Source organism: Carlito syrichta, unplaced genomic scaffold (assembly GCF_000164805.1).
Source record: "Carlito syrichta isolate Samal-C Ts95f unplaced genomic scaffold, Tarsius_syrichta-2.0.1 Scaffold302026, whole genome shotgun sequence".
Classification (NCBI taxonomy): Eukaryota; Metazoa; Chordata; class Mammalia; order Primates; family Tarsiidae; genus Carlito; species Carlito syrichta.
The window spans coordinates 790-16,821 of record NW_007246122.1 but is presented as its reverse complement, the minus strand read 5'-3'; positions in this window follow the sequence as shown (position 1 = coordinate 16,821).

Genomic DNA, 16,032 nt, shown 5'->3' with positions numbered 1-16,032 from the left:
TTCGGCAGGCAGGGATGGCTCATTGACTCAAATAATGCCTTTTAAGAAAAAATTTACTCTGTAGAGTCATTGATAAACTTCTGTCATTCTCAGTTGTCTGTTATGTGGCCAAGATGCTCTGTCCTTAGGGACATTTCCTATTTTAGAAAATAGACACTGATAGATGAAGCAAAGGTCAAGAGGTACCAATAAGTTTTATAACAAAAATGCAAGTGGTGGTATACCCACACATTATCGGTGTTATTTGAGAAGATTTTAGGTTACATAGGAATATGCTAATTTAATTTATTTTAAGTGAAGCAAAGCACATTCTATCAATTGGCACCATATGTCTGTATTCAAATGATTAGAGACATATTAAACCACCTCCTCACTACCCTCTTCCCTCCAGAAGTCTGCTACTTTCCCAGGCTTCCCCGTTTGCTAAGTAGCAACTGCAGCTTTCCAGACACTGAAGTCAAATCCTTTGGAGTTATCCTTGACTCTGTTCTTTTACTCACATCCCACCTCCAATCCATTGGCAAATCTTCTCAGCCCCACCATGATGAAAATATCCAGAATCTGACTGCTTGTCCTCACCTTTGCTGTCGCTACCCTTGTATCAGCTACTGCCACCTCTCACTTGGATGATCACTGTCACCTCCTGGCCAGTTTCCCTGCTTTTGCCCTGCTTACTCCATGCCCTGCCCACCCTCTGCCCTGGTCTGTTCTCTACCAGGCATCTGGAATGATCTTCTTGAACCCTGAGTTAGATAATGTCAGTCTTCTACCATTTCATTCTGAATATAATCCCAACCTCACCATTGTATATAAGTCCCAAGTCGAATCTTGACCACTGGCTACTGCTCTGAACTCATTTCCTACCATTCCCAGTACATCCATCTACTCCTGCCATTCTGGTCTACTTACTGTACACAAACTTTCCAGGAAATCTCTTCCAAGAGCCCTTTACACTTCCTCTTCCCCTACCTGGACCATTCCCTTCACCCCAGATATGTGCTCGCCTGGTGCCATTTTTCTGTATGTTTTATCTTTATCAGAGACCCTCTCTAACTACTAGAGAGAAAATAGCAACCCTTCTCTCACTGTCTGTCCCTTTATTCTGCTTTTTTATTTTTATTTTTTGCCTTTATAGAACTTGGTACCACCTGAGATATTATATATATTGATTTGTTTGCTTGTTTGTTTATCTCGGCCTCTCTAGACTCTAAGCCCTATGAGAGCAGGGATATTGACTCTTTTGTTGACTATTCTACTTCCAGCTCTTAGAATCAGCATTCAGCAAATAGTTGGTGAGATGGCCAAATCAATAATTTAAAAAGTAGGACTGCATACATTAATATATGTAACCATACTTATTTTTGTAAAATAAAATTCTCTTGTGGAAGGCTTTCACAAAAATTCTTACATTTTTGATGATGTTTTGATATGTTTCAATGACATTAAAGTATAGATGAAAAACAACCTAAAGTGGAAACATTCCCAGTGTTTGTTTTGTTTTGTTTTGTTTTTTTATTCTGGAGGAGAAGGAAAGAAGTATCTATGACTTCTCGGTGGCTTTGAAATTTAGGGTACCCTTTGAAATGTGTGCTCTGCTGGGCTCTGGTAAGAGGGTGCTGATTGACTGTGTAGAAGGAGACTTTTATGGTGATGACAACTGTTTGATGAAAATTTTTAGTGTCTTTAGCAGTAACCATCAATCATATGCATTTGTTTAAATTCTGCCCTAAAAATTGAAAAGAATTTTATAACAATACTTGTTAGGGGTAGGATGGAAAAAACAAATGTTCTTAAGTATTTAGCAGTGGCATTTTTCTTCCAGATTTTGTTGATTTCTTTACATTTTATTATTTATTTATTAATTTTTAAAGTAATTATTTTTTTTGGTTCATAATCATCATCCCTGATGATGATGCACCCCTGATAGTAGCACTGCTATCATGGATTAATTCAAGGATTGATTTATTTTTCTTTTTTAATTTTTTCAACTGATAAATAATAATTGTATGTATTCATGGGGGGTACAAAGTGATGTTTCAATACATATAATATATAAGTGATCAGGTCAGGGTAATTAACATATCCATCATCTCAAACATTTATCATATTTTTTTGTTGGACACATTCAATATCTTCCTTCTAGCTATTGCTAGTAATTGTGAATAATATTGTTAGTGATATTGTTAACTATAGTCATTCTATAGTGCTATAGGACATTAGAACTTATTCTTCCTATCTTGCTGTATATGATAAAATGTGTTCTGTCCCCCAAAGATGTCCTTTTAATATTCAGTTGACTTAAGTCTCAACACTCATGCTACTCAGTCTGGGCCCTCAGGGAGGTCATTTAGCCTTATTAGACTCAGATTTTCATCCACAACAAGAAAGACATAAAAGAAGCTTCTTACGATATTTTATACTTCCCAAGCTAAGTGCCATAAACTTACATAGACTCTTTATTTTTTCTTTGTCTTTCTTCTGTGTATGAGAATGTGTTTATGTCCTGAAAATGGTCTGTTTTATTTTATGAATTAAGAGGCTGGGCAGTTATGAGAGTCACAGTTTTAGGTCCTTCTTATGACTTAGAGGAAATTCTGATTGTTAGGACAAAGGGTTAAACAATCAGCTCGCTTCCTTGAGGCAAAAATACAATGTTTTCATCATTCACATTTGGTTTTCATGAGCGTTAGCATATAAGCCTTCTCCTTTAAGTTTTTATCATTGTTTTAGTTATGCGTTTCTCATGATATTTTCCCATCTTGCTTTGATTGCTGAATATTTTCATTTTCTTATGTGATTATTTTAGGCTTTTATTTTTCGATCTTCCTTCCAATGTATTAAGTTACCAAAGGGTTTTCATCTTACGTCTCTACTGTGTTACTTTGATTCAATAACAGAAGCTTTTCTTTAAACTCCATCTGATTTTGTTTTGATTTTTGAATAGTGTTATTTGAAATTATCTTTATTGCCTTTTGGTATTAGATTCGTTTAACTTATATTTCGTTTGACACACAGTTTCTTTCCTGGAAATAGTCCTGATGGTTTTTGCTTACTCCACCACGAGGTTTTCTTTGATCTTTGTGTTTGCCTATAGTTCGCTTGCCTGCAACATGTATCTGCTTCCTGGGACTATTTTGTTTCTTTGGTTTTTCCTTAACTTACAGTGTTTTGTTATTGCGAGTATTTTTATATGTCTGCAATCTCACCCATTGTTTATGTGCCTCAGTTTGAACTTGTATTCAGTTTTGCTTCAGGTATTTTACGTGTTTGTGTTTTTCTCTGGAGCATAAAAGGGTATGGCAGTGTGATGGGGAATGAAAAACAGATGCACTTTTCAAGATAGACATTTTCAGTCTTCCAACCTTGTGAACTTTCCCATTTTGCTGTGAAAGAACCTTACTGAGATGACCTAGTCCTGCCTTAAATGACTGAAAGCAAGTTTCTGAATTCTGTGTCAGTCTAACCCACCCTAGCCAGGCTGTGCTTATAGCACTTCATCCCATATGATATGTCTTCAAAAGAGCCTTAGGTTGTGAGAGATGCCTCAGAACATTCTGGAACTCTCAGTATTGTTCATAGCATGCCAAGAGGGCAGTTCATGAAATAGGTAGCCAGTTGCCCTGGTGTTTTACTGATACCTGTAACTCTGGTTGTTCAGGAACCAAACGACATTGTGGATTTTTATTTCAAATATCACAACCTCTCTTATTGTAAACATTTGTCATTTAAGCAGAAGAGCAGCAGTACCAAAACCAAAGCACCTTCCTACTCTAAAAATTCCCAGACTCTAGACAAAATATCCAACTTCTGGATGTGTAATAGGCATCTCAAATCTATATCTGAAAGCAAAACCTTATTTCCTGTCTTCCCCACCACAATCCTCAACTTGTTCTTGTCTTTGCATTCACCATCTCAACTGATGACATGATCATTCACCCTAATATTCAGCCAAAATCCTTGGCATTATCCTTTTCACCTTCTTTCCTCTCACCCTTCACATCTGTTTCATCTATGGCTATTGGCTTTTTTTTCAAAATACTCTGTTCCAAGTCTGGTCATTCTCACCACTCCCACTTCACCCTGAGTCAGCATCCTGTCTCACTGAGATTGCAGAAATGCAGGAATCCTTTAAAAAGCTGTACCTGATCTCATTATATTCTTGTTCCAAAGACAGGTATCCCTTGAGCAACACAGGGGTTAGGGATTCCAACCCCTGTGCAATTCAAAATCTGTGAATAACTTTCGACTTCCTCAAAACTTAACTACTAACAACTTAACTTTTGACCAAGCCTTACTGGTAGCATAAATAGTTGACTAATACATGTTTTATATGTTATATGTATCATATACTGTATTCTTACAATACAGTAAGCTAGAGAAAGCAATATGTTGCTAAATCATAAAGAAGAAAAAATATATTTACTAGTCATTAAGTGGAACATTATAAGGGCCTTCATCTTGTTGTCTTCACATTGAGTAGTCTGAGAAGGAGGAGGGGAGGGAGAGGAGGAGGAAAAGGAAGAGGAAGAGGAAGGGTTGGTCTTGTGTCTCAGGGGTGGCAGAAGCAGAAGAAAATCCACATATACTTGAACCTGTGCCATTCAAACCCATGTTGTTGAAGGGACAGCTGTACTCAGATGCCTACTGATCACACTTAGACTAAAACCCCCCAAAATCCGCGGGTGACAAGGTGTTGCATGATCTGGCCTTTGGTCACGTCTCCAATGTCATCTTCCATCAGTTTCCTGGCTTCAGCCACACAGACTGTTTCAGCAGGCCACTCTTTTTCCACCCTGGCTGTTTCAGCAGGCCACTCTTTTTCCACCCTGTGCCTTTGAAGTCACTGGCTCCTCATCTGGGACACTCTCCCATATGATCCTGTAGCTTGCTCATGTCTTTCAGGTCTCTGAATAAATGCCAGCTAATCAGAAATGCTTTCCTTGACCACTCTATGCAGAAAGCATTCAACTCACATATGCCCATGACTCTGTCCCCTTACCCAGTTTGATTTTTCTCTGCGTTTCTCGTCTTCCTGACATTTCATTATGTTTTAGTTAATTTGTGTATTGTGTGTCTCCCCAGAATATAAACTCTATTAAAATAGAATCTTTTTGTCTGCTTCATTCTCTTTCTACCACTAATATCTAGAACAGTACCTTGATTACAGTAAATACTTAATAAATATTATTGAATACATAAATATGTTCACGTTAAAGACTGATCTGAAATTTAAAGAAGCAGCTTTGCTACATGTGTTAGATCAATTTATATTGACACTAGATTTTAATTTACTAGTGTCTAATTAAAGCTATTTTGATTTTGAGGGTAACGGTGCAATAACATTTATTATAGTTTTTATTTTTAAGTAATCTAAGATATATCACTGGAACATGACATTGTAACCTGTATTTATTACAAAGCCTGAGTCAGCTAATGATCTTCCATAATCCAGAAATCAGTCAATTAGTCCTACATTAGCACTTCTGTTCCCATTATAAATGCTTCTCATCTCAGTGATTTGTTTATTTTACTTATGACATTTGTCCTCAGAAGGGACTCAGTAAAGAAAAGTACCCATCAGAATTCTGAAATGCATGTCTTCTTTAGTGTGGCTTCTGTGTCAGTGTACTCTGGTTTATTATTAGATCATGAAGTCTGTGGGAACAAAGTACCTAGCATAGGAGCAGAAGTGCTCAATGGACGAATGTGAAGGAGAGGACACAAAACACAAGAACAGCCCCTCATGTTCCTTGCCTCAGCAAAGACCACTGAGATGTGTCCTAAGTTCCTAAGAACTACAACCATCATTAAAAGGTTAAATTAACTGTTATATTGAGAGCAGAAATATTACACAGAGGTACACAACATTAATGCATCTTGAAGGTGTTGGATATGTATCCAACCAGCAGCATTTCAAAGTCTCTTTTAATATCAGTAGTATCTTTAGAGTCACAATCCGTTACCCAGTATTTGCATTAATTTTTCTGTAGATTTTTTTTCCCATTGAGAATTTATACTTTATGATTTATAGATGGCATTCTGCCCTTAGTTCAGGGTTACTGGTTTTTAATTATGAGCATAATTTGAGCATAATTATGAGCATGAGCTTTAAAATTAAATAACCAGAACAACCTGCTAGAAAATATACTCCTGGAAAAGAGAACTCTAGTACACTGTTGGTGGGAATGTTGATTGCCATTATAGAAAACAGTATGGAAGTTCCTGAAGAAATTAAAAATAGAACCACATATGACCCAGCAATCCCTCTTATGGGTAAATCCCAAAGTAGGTGAAATCACCATCTCAAAAGATATTTACACTCCATGTCCATTGAATCTTTATCACAATAGCCAAGATATGGAAACAACCTAAATGCCCATCAACTGGTGGAGGGGTAAAAGTATATATATCTACACACACACACACACACACACACACACACACACACACACACACAGTGAAATACTATTCAGCCTTAGAAAAGGAAATAACCACCATTTGTCACATCATGGGTAAACCTGGAGGACATTCTGCTAGTGAAATAAGCTAGACACAGAAAGAAAATATTTCATGATCTCACATGTTGAATTTGAAAGAAAGTTTACGTTTACAGAGATGGAGAATAAAACAGTGGTCTTATGGGGGAGATATAGGTCAAAGGCTACAAAGTAGAGGCTATGTATGCTGAACAAGGCTGAAGATCTAAGGCACAGCAGGGGAACTATAATTAATAATTATATTAGTGCATTAGTGCAATTATTAATGCAATAATTGCATTAATGATGTTTGTTAAATAGGTAGATTGTAGCTTTTTTTGTCCCAATGACAAAAGTAACTGTGTGAGATGATAGACTTGATAATCTGTGTCACCATAGTAACCATTTTACCATCTATATGTATCCTGTAACATCCTCCATAACATCCTGTTGTAAGGATGTTATGGGATATATCCTCAAATGTACACAATAGCATTCATTTTAAAAGGAAAAAGCACTTCTGATGTAAAACTATCTTCATTGAAAATAAACTTGCTAGTGTTTCTATTTTAGCCAGGACTTCAGTTTTCTGATTACTGATTGGGGACACTCCCAACCCTCCCTCCCTCTCTGAAAATCCATCTCCTTCCTCATCTACCTCTGTAAAAAATATGCCATTAGTTTTGTTATTTCTCAACTGTATTTGAGTGTTATTTCCAAACTGAATTTGAGAAATTTGCTAATGTCTGTCAAAAAAGTGCTGTTTTAGTTTCTTCCTTTGAGGAAGATTTGAAGAATTAATGACTGAAAAACTAAATTTCTGTGGTGAAACTAATCATAGGAAAGTAAATGATTCCTTTATAGTGTAAACTCCAATTAGTAGACTATCACATGATTATATTTAACCATGTAGTCAGTACACTTAGTCTATTAAAAACACACATAAATTGTTAGGAAGTATTTATTAGTTCTGTTAATCCCCCAAGAAAAAGTTTCAGGCTTCTCATTGAATTTGAAGTCCTTAGAGAAACTTATATTCCTGGTCTCAGTAGAAATGGAATGAAAGAAATATTGTAAGTTTCCTTTTCTGAGTGTGAAGTTAGGGAAAGGATCAAATCCTAATGAATAGCACTTGTTCTAGGATGCACATGTGTCTTTCATTGATTTGCCAAGATTCAATCAAAGGGTTCCGTATGTGTATGAAGGAGAAACATCTGACACTTAAAGTAGAAACAATAAAACATTAAAAATATATTTCCTGTGAGGCTGAGTTGCTTGAGAGAAAGAGGTTTGATCATCAGGGAGGCTATAAATGTGGCTGTTGCATATGTGTCAAATGGGAAAACTTTTTAGGAGTACTTTATGAATCGTAAAGCAACAAGCATGTACAGGAGAAAATAGATATTCTTGTTTTTCACATGGTTGGACATTCGCAAATGAAATAAAAATAGTAGGTTTTGGTTTTTATAGATCAAAATCGGTGTCCAAGTTGGATTATAGACTAAATACACACACACACACACACACACACACACACACACACGCACACACATACCTGTCTCATGGCAAAACAGTCAAGTCATCATGTTATTTCTGCAGTCACAATTTTTTCTGCTTTTCTCCCAGTTCCCGTTTCAACTAGGTGCCTCCAAATCCTCCTGCTTTGATCCTGACTTTACAGGAACTCTTTAAAATTTCCACGCCCTAGAAACAATACAGCAGGAAGACAGTGTATTGAGCTTGTGCATTTTGCTTGGCTATCATCTGCTGTTACCTAGGCTCTTGGTCATGTGCTTCAACTCTTGTGGCCAAATTCCCTACCCTATATAGCCTAATATTTCCCCTGAAATATTTCTGATATACCCATAATACTTTTTTGGGGGGGGGGAGGGGTTGGAGTGCAGTGGCATGATCATAGCTCGCTGCAGCCTAAACTTCCAAGTAGCTGGGACAACGGGCGCACGTCATCTCACTTGGCAAAATTTGTGAACATTTTTTGTAGAGTCAGAGTCTCCCTATGTTGCTCAGGCTGATCTCAAACTCCTGGCCTCAAGTGATCCTTCTTCCTTGGTCTCCCAAATCGCTGGGATTATAGGCATGAGCCAATAATTTTTCTACATTTTTTGTTCTGGTCTTTGTTCTTTGTCTTGTGTCATATATTGACCCATATGCATTAAACCTATTGTTTACTAGTCTGTCTGTCAAGCTTTTACCTCACTCCTGCCTACTTTCCTTACAATTGTGTGTGTTTGATTACAATGCCCTGTTATTGACCTCCCTGCTTGTCAAGGACTCTTCATACCTGCCTGTTTTTTCCATAGAGAATTTGGACTCTCTGAGACCCAGACAATCATTCACATTCTTTTTTTCCTCTCATTTCTCTATCTCCAATCAGTGTGGGGACACCCTGAGTCTTCTTTATCTCAGTCCATTTGTTGAAAAACATATATGTGCTCATTCAGCAATGAAATCAGTACTGAGATGTGTCTATATATGATATTTATTGTGCCTCATCACTAAGGTGTCTAAAGTAAAACTACATTTGGAAACACCTTGTGATCCAGTGATAATTCCCTAAGAGTCAGTATTTGGATTGACTAGTTCAATAAATAATAAAAAACCAAGGGCAATGTAGTTTTAAGTCTTTTAAAAAATACTTTCCATGCCTATATCCAATAAATATTTACAGAATACCCTTGGCAATGGCATAATGAAAATTTCTTTCAATGTTCTTGGATAATGAATCTTCATATGAAACATTAACTTATACAACATTGACAGTAGTAGTCACTGAGGAAAATTGGGGTATGCTGAGAGCTGATTCTTTAATCAGGGTATACTTGGCATCCAAGGCTCATCTTAGCACCAGAGTGTCCATGAATGGAAGCAGTATTTCTTCCGTCCAGCTATTCTTACATTCTGTGTTTCTTTCATCTTATCAAAGCCCTGCCCAAAGTCATATAGTTCTGCTTGTCAGGAAACTACATGTGTATCCATACTGTACATTCCTTTATTTTCTTTTTGTCTTGTTTTGGGGGCTGGCCCACACATGTTCCTGTGTACACAGATACATACCATATGAATTTTGTGCCATGGGTATATTATGAAGGACTCTATAATTTGGGGCAGACATTATTTCCTTTTCCCTCAATGACAATCCTGCTTGTATTTGTGGTTTGAATTATAGTTACAAGTTGGGGAGTTTATCCTGGCTTAGAGGGCTAAAATGAGAAACAAATCTGAGGAAAAAAAATGCAAGTTGAAATTCAAATCTTAATGTAGGAGTAATGAACTAGATTATTGTAGAGCAAAATAGCAGAAATTCTTAACTCAAAGCTATCTAGTTCTGTTTAGACCATATTATATCTTAGCTCAGATCTATCAGAGAATATTTGAAGACATGTTTTTCTAGAGAAGAATCAGTTAGCTTCAAAATCAAAACATACTGCTTTTATGGGCTTGTGAGACTAATCAAGTTTAACTGGTGAATAATTTAAAATATAACTAATTTTGCATTTGTTCAATATTTAGGAACTGCAGAGTCCCCAGAATAATATTTTATAAGTTCTTGCTTGAGACAACTAAGCCAAACATACCAGGACTGCCAAAAATATGCACACATTTTAAGAGATATTATCTATGTATTACTTTTTTAAGTACTTTTCACAAGTGTCTGGATCCTGATGGTAACCACTTTGAGCACTTCTTGTAATTGCAGAAGTCAAACATTACTTGTATTCATCTTTTGTTATTGGTATATATTATGATTTTAATACAGTTTTTTTCTTTCTTAAAATGTGTGTACATTTTTTGGCATCCTCTGTATAAATGAAATGACGAAGTATAAGGTGTGTATGCGTAGCTTAAAAAGCACAAAGTATATGTTTCCTTTTGTGGCAGGTGATGAAGAATTTAAATGTTCAATTTATATCTTATTTAAGCAGTGTTATAACCCCAGTTGTTTAAATTTAGGGGGAAAATGGTCAAATATCTCTTAGAATTAACTTTATTTCCAACTAAACCCTTCACATGTCTGTGGTAGCGTGGCTTATCACTATTCTGATACCAACCTTGTTGGGAGGTGGTGGCATTTTCCAGGCAGTTTTGTACAAAATGATTTGAAGATTGTTAGGTGCCATCATTATGGGTTGACATTACTCAGTGGGAAAGTGAAGTCACATTAGAAGATGTGATATTGAACCTAGGCTTGAAAATATTCATCCAGGATTTGGTAACTGAATAATTGTCCTGGATAAAATAGGCTGGCATTGGCAACGGGAAGAAGAAACTAAGATGAAATTCTCTCTCTCTGCCTCTCTCTCTCTCCCTACCTCTCCTTCCCTCCTTCCCTCCCCCTCCCTCTTCCTCTCTCTTTGTTCCTCTTCCTCTCTCTCTTTCTCTTTCTCTACCTCTCTCTCTCTCTGCCTCTCTCTCCTTCCTTTCCCCTCCCTCTTTCTCTTTCTCCCTCTTCCTCTGACTCTCTCACTGTCCCTCTTCCCCTCCCTCACTTCCTCTCTGTCTTCCTCCTTCTCCCTCCCTCTCCTCTCTCTGCCCTTCTCTCTCTCTCCCTCTCTTTCTATCTTTATCTCCACCCCCCCCTTCCTCTCTCCCACTCTCTCTCTCCCTCTCCCCAGACTTGTCAGATGTCAAAATGACTCTTAAATCTAAAATCTGTCATGTTAGAAATGCTGCTACTCTGTGTGATTGGAGAGTGCCTTTCCAAAAGTGAATGAATTGTCACCATCATTTCTTCCAGAGATGTTTTAGCACATCTTATCAACCACGAATACATCAACTTCTGGTAGGATGTAGTCCCTGAACTTTATGCCCCCCCCCCACAAATTAATGACAAATAGGGTGCCATTAATTGTGAGCCTAACAACCTGGCTTACACATGTCCTCATGCACTTAAACTCATTTTTCTTCTCCTTTCCCTCCCTCTCACTTCTGCTGCCAGCCCCAGGAAGGGTTGACTGCCTACTCCTCAAACTTCAGTTCAAGTCTTCTTACTCCTAGACACTTCTCTGCTCTCCAGAGCATAGTGCTCTTGACTTTTCTGAATTCATAATGGTTATTTGGAAATGAATCTTTTACAGTCTTGCCATTTCTTCCATTATCTTTTGGGTTTAGTATAGTCCAGGCTTTGGGTTCTAGAGTCCGATTGTTGCATTATGTCAAGTCCCACACCTCTGATATTTGACCAGGTTACTTAATCTGCTAACCTTCAGATCCTTTGTCTGTGAAAAGGAAACCGTGGGTTTACACCAGCTATGCATGTGATGTGCTTAGCATAGGACCTAGTGCATTGTCAGTAAAGGAACCAAACATTCTAAATTGCCTGAGAGTAAGGTCATTCCTGTGAAGCAGAACTTTCATAGCTAAAACTAGGAAAATCCTGAGCCAACTAAGTTGTAAGCACTTACTTAATGTCATTAAGTCTTTAATGTGTGCAGATTTTGAATTCCTTGGGAAAGCAGAATCTTACGTTACCTATTCCCCCATTAACTTTCACAAGGGTACATGTTTAGGTGTTTAAATACTTTTGTGTATATTGTATTTTCTTAGAAGAGATTTGCAGGTTGAACAATATGAACATGCTTAATGCCAAAGGACTATACCCTTGAAAATGATTAAAATGATACATTTATGAGACGTATATTTTGCCACGATAAAGAGATTTGCAATCTTAAAGTAATAATAGTAATACTCTTCTTTTTACTATAATATAGTAATAGTCTATATTTTTGTGAGCAGTATATGTTGTAGTGACAGTCATACAATTTAGCTAAAATTAGAAAATTAAAGAGACTGTGGAAGTCTAGAGGGAGTGAATTAATCACCAGGAAACTAGCATTAGCTTGGGAGATAATTTTTTTTTTTATTTTGTGAAAGCATTTTGTTGGTTGCACAGTCCCTACTTTCTGTCAGCTAGTGACCAGATCCTGCTCTGGTCAGCTCCCAGGAAGTGGGTTCGGCTCCCCCTCACTGCCTCATAACTTTCCCAAGTGTTGCCTGTTAACTTCTGAATTATTCAACAGTGAACTTCCACTTGACTCTGATTTTTTTTTCCCATAGTCCCTGGTTGCTTCTTGAATCCCAGGATTAAACCTTTGCCTCAGCTAGGCTCTGTGACTCAGTCTGTAATCCCAGCACTTTGGGAAGCCAAGGCGAGTGGATTGCCTGAGCCTGTGGGTTCGAGACCTGCCTGGGCAACTTGGCGAGACCTCATCTCTGCAATAAATCAAGAAATTAGCCGGGCATGGTAGCGCGTGCTTGTAGTTCCAACTACTTGGAAGGCTGAGGTGGAAGGGTCACTGGAGTTCAGCAGGTTGATACTGGGGTGGCTGTGAGTGTGCCACTGCACTCCAGCCTGGGTGACAGAGTGAGACTCCAACTCAAAACAACAAACAAAAAAAATTTGCCTCCGCAGATACTGGAAACAAGGCATTGGGAGGGAGAGGAAATTTGGGAATAACATGTTCAAAATAGGGTCACGTATATCCCCACGTTTCTGCCAGGTGGGGGAAAAGGAAGCCAGTAGTTTTGTACTGTGGCTGCTCATTTGAAAAATAAAACATCAATACTCAGTTTCTCTGCCACTTCCTGAGGATCTAACTTAATTGGTCTGGGGGACCTGGGCATAGTATGATTTAAAAGCTCCCCGATGAATTTAATGCATAGCCAGTGTTGAAACCACTGCAGGTAACTGGTCCTTCCTCTGTCCTCAGTCCTTAATCTCCTTTCCTTTCTTTCCACAGTTCATTCCCCCTGCTGGAGCTGAAAATCTCATATATAAAGCAGCGATGATTGCTTTCATTTTTACACATAATTTCCAAAGCTTCGGCGATTATTTTAGATCACAATAATAATCAGGCATGTCTTTAAAATGGGATGGTTTTAACTTCATTGTAGATCATTTCATTTTTATATTAAAGTCTGTATGTTCGTGGTTTATTATGAAGCAAACCAGTGTCAGGCTGTTGCCTATACACAGTTTATAATTAAGAACCAGAAAACGAAAACCTAGAGGCAATCTGGCTGGTTTTTGTTTTCTACAGGGAAGGAAAAAGATTTTCTGTAGTGCTAAGAATTCTTTCAGATTGGAAAATAGCATCTTGTTGCTGGATTAGGCATAAACTTTGCAGATTTAATTCCTGCTTATGCCTTTTGGGGAAAATCAAATGCAAAAAGGACTTGAGGCTCTCACGTGAAATTCTTAATGACACACATACAAGCTGTTTGAGCAGCTAGGTCCACATCATAGCCCTGTTTTATTTCCAAGTAACCCTACCACCTTCATGGACCAGATGAGATTTAGCTAGGATCTAGCTTATTATTTAATATTTCCTTCAAAACTAGCAGCATCTTCATACTTTCTCTTTTAGCAATTCCTCTCTGTATGTCTATTAGGGGTTCTTTGTCCTAAAAACAGAAGCAAAACCTCATTCTGTTCTTTGACGTGCATTAGCTAATAAAACCATAGCCAAGTGCTAGAAAATATGACAATAATTTCATTTTATCCTAGACTATTGGAAAATTTCTGAAGGGTGATCTTCTCCTTTTTTAAAAAAATGTTATTTTAAAGATGTAGGGTACAATTCAGGGATTGGTATACAACCGTTGATTATGCAGGTACCCTTGTTGATGAGATGTACCCCTCCCTCCCCTAGCAGTTTCCCTTGGCTGCCAATCCCAGCCCCCTCCCTTGGCAGTTTCCCACTACTGCCAATCCCTTTCTTAAAGTATTATGGTAATTGTTCAAGGTCTGCTTATGAGTGAGAACATATGGTACTGTTCCTTGTTTCTGTGATAGATCACTGAGTATGATTGACTCTAAATCCGTCTAAGTTGCTGTGAAGTTCATATGTTAGTCCTTCTTTATGGCTGCATAATATTCCATTGTGTATATGTACCACATTTAAAAAAATTCAGTCCAGCTTTGATGGACAACATGATTGGTTACATGTTTTTGCTATGGTTAATAAAGCTGCAACAACATACTTGTGCAGGTATCCTTTGTAGGATGATTTGAGTTCCTCTGGGTATATTCCCAAAAGGGGAATTGCTGGGTCATATGGAAGGTCAGTTTCCAGTTCTTTCAGAAATCGCCACACTGTCTTCCAAAGAGGTTGCACTGGTTTGCATTCCCACCAGCAGTCTGGAGAAGTGTTCCTTTTTCTTTGCGTCCTCGCCAGCATCTGTTGTTGCTTGTTTTATTAATGATGGCCATTCTTACTGTGGTTAGGTGGTATCTCAATGTGGCCTTGATTTGCATTTCTCTGATGATCAGTGGGATCAAACTGATGAGCTTCTGCAAAGCAAAAAAAAAAAAATCAAGAGAGCAGGGAGACAGCCCACAGAATGGGAAAAAATATTTGCCAACTGTATATCTGACAAAGGCTTAACATCTAGGATCTACAAGGAACTCAAATGTGTCAAAAGGGAAAAAACAAACAGCCCCATTAAAAAGTGGGCAAAACACATGAATAGACACTTCTCAAAAGAAGATATACGGGCAGCCAACAGACACATGAAAAAGTGATTTTCTCCTTTTTCTGGATTAAAAAAAAATAAGTAAGCCTATAAGAAAAAAAAGCCAGCGTGGTCCGGGCTCCGGCTCATGGGAGGGGCGCAGAGGGCCGGTGCCCGAGTCTTCTGGCCGGATCTGGGAGGCCGCAAAGAGTTGCAAGGTGAGTTGGTCCTCTTCTGAGATGCCAACACTAGCATTCTTTGGAAGCCAGATCCCTCTGGATTAGCAAGGTCCCAGAAAGTCTGGGTAAGACTCCAAGACCTCCAGCGAGGGGCAAAAGTAAAGTGGCCAGGGCAGAGGATGCTGTGGGCTGGCTCCCCACATCCTCCCAGCCTTCTCCTGTGTTGTAGAGGCAAGAACCCTAGCAATGACATTTCCCCTGCAACCCGGCTCTGAGTCATGTTCTCACTCTGCTGGTCCTGAGTGAAGAAGGCAGCATGCCCATCCTGGGGCATCTCAGAGTTATTGCAAAGCTTTTGAAAACCCACAGGAGCACCAACTTTTGCTATAGGCTGAATAAACAGTGTGTCACATACACAACCTATGACAATCTATCTAATGAACACAGAAGTGGCATGATTAAAAATACAAATGTCAGAGCCCCCGCCCTCCCGTAACCCGACACCTGAGCTGTGGCGGTGGCGGTGGCTCCTGCGCTCGGGCTAGGCTGGGCACGGCGCCGCCCGGGTACTCGTGACCAAGCCAGGTGTGCGCGGGTGTCAGTGCTCCCAGGGCTTGGACGCGCCTGATGCGCCTAGCAGTTGGGACCAAGACTGCAAACTGCTGAATAGACAGACTGTAAAAGCAGAGGGAAAAGTGAACAAAACCAGAAGACCCTCATAAGGAAGAACAGGTCATTGCAGAAGAGAAATAAAAGCAACCCCACCTTCCCTCAAAAACAGAATTGAAGAGGGGGAGGGAAGGGGTAAAGGGAGAAAATCTACAGAAATGAGAAAACCAAAGAGAGTATGGGTCTCTCCAGACGCCTGGAGAGCAGACACTGAGAAAATGACTTTGGAATACAAC